The 7191-nt window shown below is 38.6% G+C and overlaps 1 pseudogene; it reads left to right on the top strand.

The window, feature by feature from the left end:
• The first annotated feature begins 2589 nt into the window (after positions 1-2589).
• Positions 2590-3912, top strand: LOC108309186 (annotated as a pseudogene).
• The last annotated feature ends 3279 nt before the right edge of the window (positions 3913-7191 follow it).

Here is a 7191-nt window from a genome sequence, read left to right as displayed (position 1 = left end):
ACACCAAGGCAGCGGCAAAACTGCCTCGCCGGCCTCAAGAGTCGCGCTGGCGACATGTGGGGCTCCCCCGCTGGGAATCTCCTGGTGCGTGAACAACAAAAATTGATCTGAAAGTGTGGCATCCTCTCGTTCTCTGCACTTTCAGTGGGAGCTACAATCCCGAGCTGCTAGTGATCAGCCATCTTGGATCTCTCTCCGAGAATCTCTTGAACCTGGGAGACAGAGGCTGCAGTAATCCAAGGTCGCACCACTGCACTCTAGCCTGGGTGACAGAGTGAGACTCTGTCTCAAAAAAAAAGAAAATAGAGAAGGCTTAAAGAGTTGACATGGGGTGTGGAGGTGGAAGGATGGGGGGAAAATGGTGAGTTCCTCAAGGGGTGTACATGCCCCCAGCACTTGGAGATAAACAGAATATATTTAACCATTTATATTAATTCTAAATATATATTTAAATATGAATAATTTCATTTAACATTGTAAGACAAACAATAAAAGTTCTAAGCATAATTTTAAATGGCTCTTCGATATGGATCTAATACAATTTACCTTAATCATCTCCTGTTCAGTGAACATTTAAATTGTTTCTATTTTTCACAGCTATGAATGATGCTGTAATTAATATATTTTGTGTAAATCTGCATTTTGGATCATTTCCTTAGGATAGATTCTGAGAACTGGAAATGCCAAATCAGACAATATTAACAGTTTGAGAGTTTTCAATATATACAATCACAGTGTAATATAAGCATGTAACTACAATTTAAACAAGTGTGCTCAAGCATTAGAAATTTGCTGTTTGATAATTGCATACCTAAAACGGCATTTCATTGTTTTATTTTAGATTCATCTGATTGTTTTTTTAATGGGGGATAAGGTCTCACTCTTGCACCCAAGCTGTAGTGCAGTGATGCAATCAGGGCTCACTGCAGCCTGGACCTCCCAGGCTTAGGTTATTCTCCTGCCTCAGCCTCCTGAGCAGCTGGGACTACAGGCACATGCCACCATGCTCAGCTAAGTTTTTCATTTTTTTGTAGAGATGGGGTCTCGCTATTTTGACTAGGTTGATCACAAACGCCTGGGCTCAAGTGATCCTCCTGCCTCAGCTTCCCAAAGTGCTGGGATTACAGGGATGAGTTACCATTCAAGAGTTAAATTTGTAATGTTTCTTGGGTAATTCTCTGAATTGTTTACAACTTTTTCTCTTTTACTGAACTTGAGTCTCAATATATTTTTATTGATTTGTATGATTTATTTATATACTAAACATGATATTCCCTTAGAGAGCTGTTAAAAATACATTCCTTGTTACTGGTTTTTTACTTTGTATTGTTTTGTTTTAAATTTTTAACTCAAAAGAATTTTTTAATTTTCTTTGTAAGAAATCAAATCAATCAGTCTTCTCTCTCATTGCCTTTGGACTAAATATTCTGTCCAATCTCTGGATCAGATGACTATTCATTATTTGTGTTTTGTTGTTTTTAATAGTCTTTTAATCCATCGGAAAATAGGTGAGCATTTAGTAATTTCTAAACAGACTATTTTCTAATTAGTTTATAAGTAATCATTAAATAATCCTACCCTTTATTACTTATTCATGTCATTTATCAGGTATTACATTTTATTTGTATCAAATTCTTCTGAATTATCTATTTATCTACTTATCTACCAGTACTGTGCAGATATCATTGCTATGCTTTATAATATTTTCATTACAATCCAGTAAGCTTATTTCTGCCTCATTATATTTTTTTCATCATTTTCTTAATGTTGTTATATTTCACATGTTTATTCTTCTAAGTGATGCTAAAACAAATTTTTGGCAATTTCCAAAGGCAAAAAGAAACCCATTTTAATTTTTATTGTAATTACATTAAAACTTTAAGAAGAATGGACATTTCCACATTAATCATGCTCCTCTTCAAAAACATTTTATGTGTCTACTTTATTCAAATTCTTTTCAGTCTCTCAGATAAATTTCATTTTTCTCCCTAAAGTTATACATGTTTTATTTAAGTGTTATTTTTATAGACATTTTCTCTTTCTTATTGCTGTTACAAACAGAATCTTTTTTTTATTCTAACTGCTAGTTAGTGCCACAGAAATTAGCCACAATAATTATAACCGCAAAAATTTTTTAAGTAAGTATTAGCAAATGCTCACGCATGTAAAAGAAATCTCTGTAAAATCCTCATTATGCATCTAATTTCAAGAGCATTATTTTTCTGAGATAATGAATGGGAGGCTGAGGCCACCTCCGCCCTGCCCCGCCACCACCACGGGCTGTTGAGCCAATGAATGGAGGAGGGAGTGCAGAGGTCAGGGGCTCTGGGGGTGCCACACCAGGGGAACAGCTTCTGCCTAGGATTGTGGGCCTTCAGCATGGATTTCAGTCTCCCTGTGAGTTATAGGAAAGAAAGGGCTCCCCATCTACCTATGTGAGTACCTGACTTCTCACGACTCACTCCTACAGCATCAGGTACACAGTTCCTCCTAGCATGACCTCGCTCTGATCCACAAACAAGAAAATTTGTCTCCTGTAGTTCCAGGGCCCATTCACCATCTACAAACACAGAGTGGTCATGGCTGCCACCTCTCCTTCCATCCCTGTAATTTCATAGCCCCAGTTCACAGCCATGAACAAACCACAGTGCTTCTACAACCAGTCCATTGCCTTCTTTTATAACAGAAGTGGAAAGCATCTTGCCACAGAATGGAACACAGTCGGCAAGCTAGTGATGAGACTTGGAGTCACTGTTTGTATCTTCCATCATGTTGGCCAACCTACTGGTCATGGTGGCAATCTATGTCAACCGCCACTTCCATTTTCCTGTTTACCACCTAATGGCTAATCTGGCTGCTGCAGACTTCTTTGCTGGGTTGGCCTACTTCTATCTCATGTTCAACACAGGACCCAATACCCAGAGACTGAAAGTTGCACATGGCTCCTTCATCAGGGCCTCATTGATAACAGCCTGATGGCCAACTTACTGGCTATTGCAATCAGAAGACTCATCATGATATCCCGATTCCACTGGGGTCCAGAACTATGCTGAGACATTCTCACAGTCCTCTGACAAACATAGCCAAAGATGTGAGCACAGAGAACCACCATTACCACAAAGGTCACCAAGTTGAAAATGGTATCACGGTTTTCCACATGCAGCTCCACACTCGGATGAGCAACTGGCAGGTGGTGGTGGTCATTGTGGTCATCTGAACTATGGCCATCGTTATGGGTGCTATACCCAGTGTGGACTGGAACTGTATCTGTAATACTGAAAACTGTTCCAATTGGCACCCCTCTACAGCAACTCTTAGTCTTCTGGGCCATTTTCAACTTGGTGACCTTTGTGGTAATGGTGGTTCTCTGTGCTCACATCTTTGGCTATGTTTGTCAGAGGACTATGAGAATGTCTCAGCATAGTTCTGGACCCCAGTGGAATCGGGATATCATGATGAGTCTTCTGAAGACCATGGTCATTGTGCTTGGGGCCTTTATCATCTGCTGGACTTCTGGATTGGCTTTGTTAATTCTAGACGTGTGCTATCCACAGTGCAGCGTGCTGCCCTATGAGAAATTCTTCCTTCTCCTTGTTGAATTCAACTCTGCCATGAACCCCATCATTTACTCCTACCACGACAAAGAAATGAGCTCCACCTTTAGGCAGATCCTCTGCTGCCAATGCAGTGAGAACCCCAGCAGCCCCACGGAAGGCTCAGACCGCTCAGCTTCCTCCCTCAACCACACCATCTTGGCTGGAGTTCACAGCAATGACCACTCTGTGGTTTAAAACAGAAACTGAGATAAGAACCAGCAGTCCTCTCTTGGAGGATAAACAGCCTCCCCCTATCCAATTGCCAGGGCAAGGTGGGGTGTGAGCGAGGAGAAAAGTCAACTCGTATACTTAAACACTAACCAATGACAATATTTGTTGTAGACCCCACAAGAATTGATAGATTAGTTGAATAAGTATTGATAGACTAGTTGAATCCACAACTTCATTTATATACAGGCTTCCCCTTTTTTATTTTTAAAGGATACATTTCACTTAATAAACATGTTTATGGCTATCAGCATGTTTGTGATGCATGACACTATGGACTGTTTTTAAACCACTATAATTCCATTTTTTTCCTTCCATATGAAAACTGTAAATTAGAATGATTTTTCTTTGGAAAGCATGCACGTAATGTATGTATGCAGTATGCCTTACTTAAAAAAATAAAAAGGATACTAATTTTAAATCCTCTAGAAAATAGAACCTAGACTTCAAAGCCAGTATTTGTTTAGGTTCTGAAGCAAACAATGCTCTAATCACAACATTAACTGTTTAATTAAAGTGTTGTAACAAGTATAAAATAGGAATGCAAGTTTATTACCAAAATGATATGTATTCCAAAAAAGTCATAGAAGATGAAGCACTGTAATACTGTTCCCACATATTTAAAATACCCAAGTATATTCTAATTACCAGTGTATCAGAGGAAAATGTTCATAGTCTTTGTAAAATAACATACTTATCACAGAAAACTTGAAAAATGCAGAAGTGAATAAAAAAGCAAAAATGATTACTGATAATATCAAAACCCAGAAGTAACAACCTTTAAAAAGCAACCCCCATGTATGCCTATGTGTGTACTGTATATTTTCTTTTCATAATTGGAAACATACTGTAAATAGTTTTATAACTAGAGCTTTTTCATTGCAAAATTGCCACATTTTCTTATGACATTAAAAATTTTACAAAAACATAATTTTAATGGCTATATTATATTCCCACATAATGGATGCAACTCTGTTTATTTAATCATTCCCATATTGTTAACTATTTAGGTTATTTCTAATTTTCATTATTATAAAGTTGCAGAAATTTTGTGTACATAAAACTTTGTTCGTATAATTGATTATTAGGACATAGTTCCCTGAAGGATTCTTTTCTAAAAAATGTGAAATGTCATCTTGTACTTATAAAAGCTTTTATAAAAAGGGATTTCCTGCTTTTACACTGCATGGGTGGCAGTTATGAGGAAAAGTCAGTCAAATGACCTTTTCACAAAAGAAACACGGTGGCCACTTTAGTGGAGAGTGACTTTTTAATATAACAAGATCAACTAGAAGCATTCAACTGTCTCAAGAACCAAGGTACTCCAACATATCTCGCAATTCCAAATTTTGTTTGAGAGACTCGTTATCCAGCTCTTGGTAACCACACCTGCAATGTAAAATTGAAGAAAACGCGCCAGGCAAGGTGGCTCACGCCTGTAATCCCAGCATTTTGGGAGGCCGAGGCGGGTGGATCACGAGGTCAACAGATCAAGACCATCCTGGTCAACATGGTGAAACCTCGTCTCTACTAAAACTACAAAAAATTAGCTGGGCATGGTGGCGCGTGCCTGTAATCCCAGCTACTCAGGAGGCTGAGGCAGGAGAATTGCCTGAACCCAGGAGGCGGAGGTTGCGGTGAGCCGAGATCGCGCCATTGCACTCCAGCCTGGGTAACAAGAGCGAAACTCCGTCTCAAAAAAAAAAAAAAAAAATTGAAGAAAACGCAAAGAAACCAAATGTGCTGAGTGAATAAAGGATTGTCGTATTTAAAAAAAAAAAAAAAAAAAAAAAAAAAGTAGTATTTTTCTGGTGAATCCTCTAACATAAAGTTTATATCCCCCAGGTAATTAAATAAGTTGATTTATTCAATTGTTTAAGCTATAAGCTTTTGGATAAAGTATACTGCTTACTAAAACAACCATTATTAGTTAAAATGGTTGACCTGGGGTCACAATTTTTGCCAATGATAAGATCGCAGAGCCAGTTGTGTACTGGGATTTCTCCTAGTCTGTGGTAAGAAAGCCATGCAATCTGCATAGGAAGAATGCTTAACTTTTTCTCCCCTCTAACAGGGAACAGCGGGTAAAAGGGCAGTTTGTCCACCTTGTTTGAATGTGGTATAGTCTCTAAGAGACATGTGCCATACAGAAGAAAAACTAGAATGTGTCCTTTTTGTAAGAGCACATTGACTCAAATCATTGGGAAGTGTAACAGGAGGCGAGGCACACTCAAGGACTCCCTCTCCCTTCCGGCTTCATCTGCCTCCTCATTTTTCCTTCCGGTTCTGCTTGTCTATGCTTCTTCCTTATTAGTTTCACTCTCCAATGGAGATAAACAGAGTTCATCTCTAACCTTGAAACTCATGTCCTTTCCCATATATTTGCCATGCGTATTAGTCTGTTCTTATGCCACTAATAAAATAAAGACATATTCGAGACTGGGTAATTTATAAAGGAAAGAGGTTTAATGGACTCACAGTTCCACATGGCTACAGAAGCCTCACAATCACGGCAGAAGGCAAAGGGGAAGCAAAGTCACATCTTACATGGGGTCAGGCAAGAGGGCTTGTGTAGGGGAGCTCCCATTTATAAAACCATCAGATCAAAAAAATAAAAATTAAAAAAAAAATCAGCTTTTGTGAGACTCACTCACTAACACAATAACAGTAAGGGGAAAACTGTCCCCGTGATTCAGTTATCTCCACCTGACCCACCATTGACATGTGGGAATTATTACAATTCAAGGGGAGATTTGGGTAGGGACACAGCCAAACTATATCGCCATGTACTTCTCATTTTCTCTGGTTAACATCTCATTAATGCAACAGACCAATATGAAATTCTGAACAATGTCCAGATAATCCAAGTCTGTAATACAGACTGTATTACAACAGAGGGAAAGACAGCATAGTCCAGATGAAAGACCATAAATACATACTGTTGTTCAGTCCACAAAAATTAAAACTGGTTCTCAACTTTATTCTTGATAATGGGAAGAATACATTCACCATAGTGATGGCAGTAGACCATTTATCCAACACTATGTTAATGTGTTCTAGCAAAAGTATACCTGGCATTGCAACCACAAATGATGCTACTATGTGATTACATTGATGGTAGCCCACCATCATCTACCAGAAATGACTTGGTTTTTGAAAGATTAAAACTGGTGAAGTAAATGGAAATACGGTGGGGATGACCACTTCTACCTTTTTTAAGTCTTTGCATAGGGGTATTAACTCTGGAATATATCGATCTTGCAACATTATTTATTCATTTACTCTCTTGACCAGGATGTAGGACAGTTTCTCAGGCTTCCAGTTGGCCTTTCCCTATAATAACTCTTAACCCAGAGGCCAAGAAACC

Source organism: Cebus imitator, unplaced genomic scaffold (genome assembly GCF_001604975.1).
Source record: "Cebus imitator isolate Cc_AM_T3 unplaced genomic scaffold, Cebus_imitator-1.0 Scaffold5, whole genome shotgun sequence".
Taxonomy (NCBI): domain Eukaryota; kingdom Metazoa; phylum Chordata; class Mammalia; order Primates; family Cebidae; genus Cebus; species Cebus imitator.
This window is presented reverse-complemented; position numbering and strand designations above follow the sequence as displayed.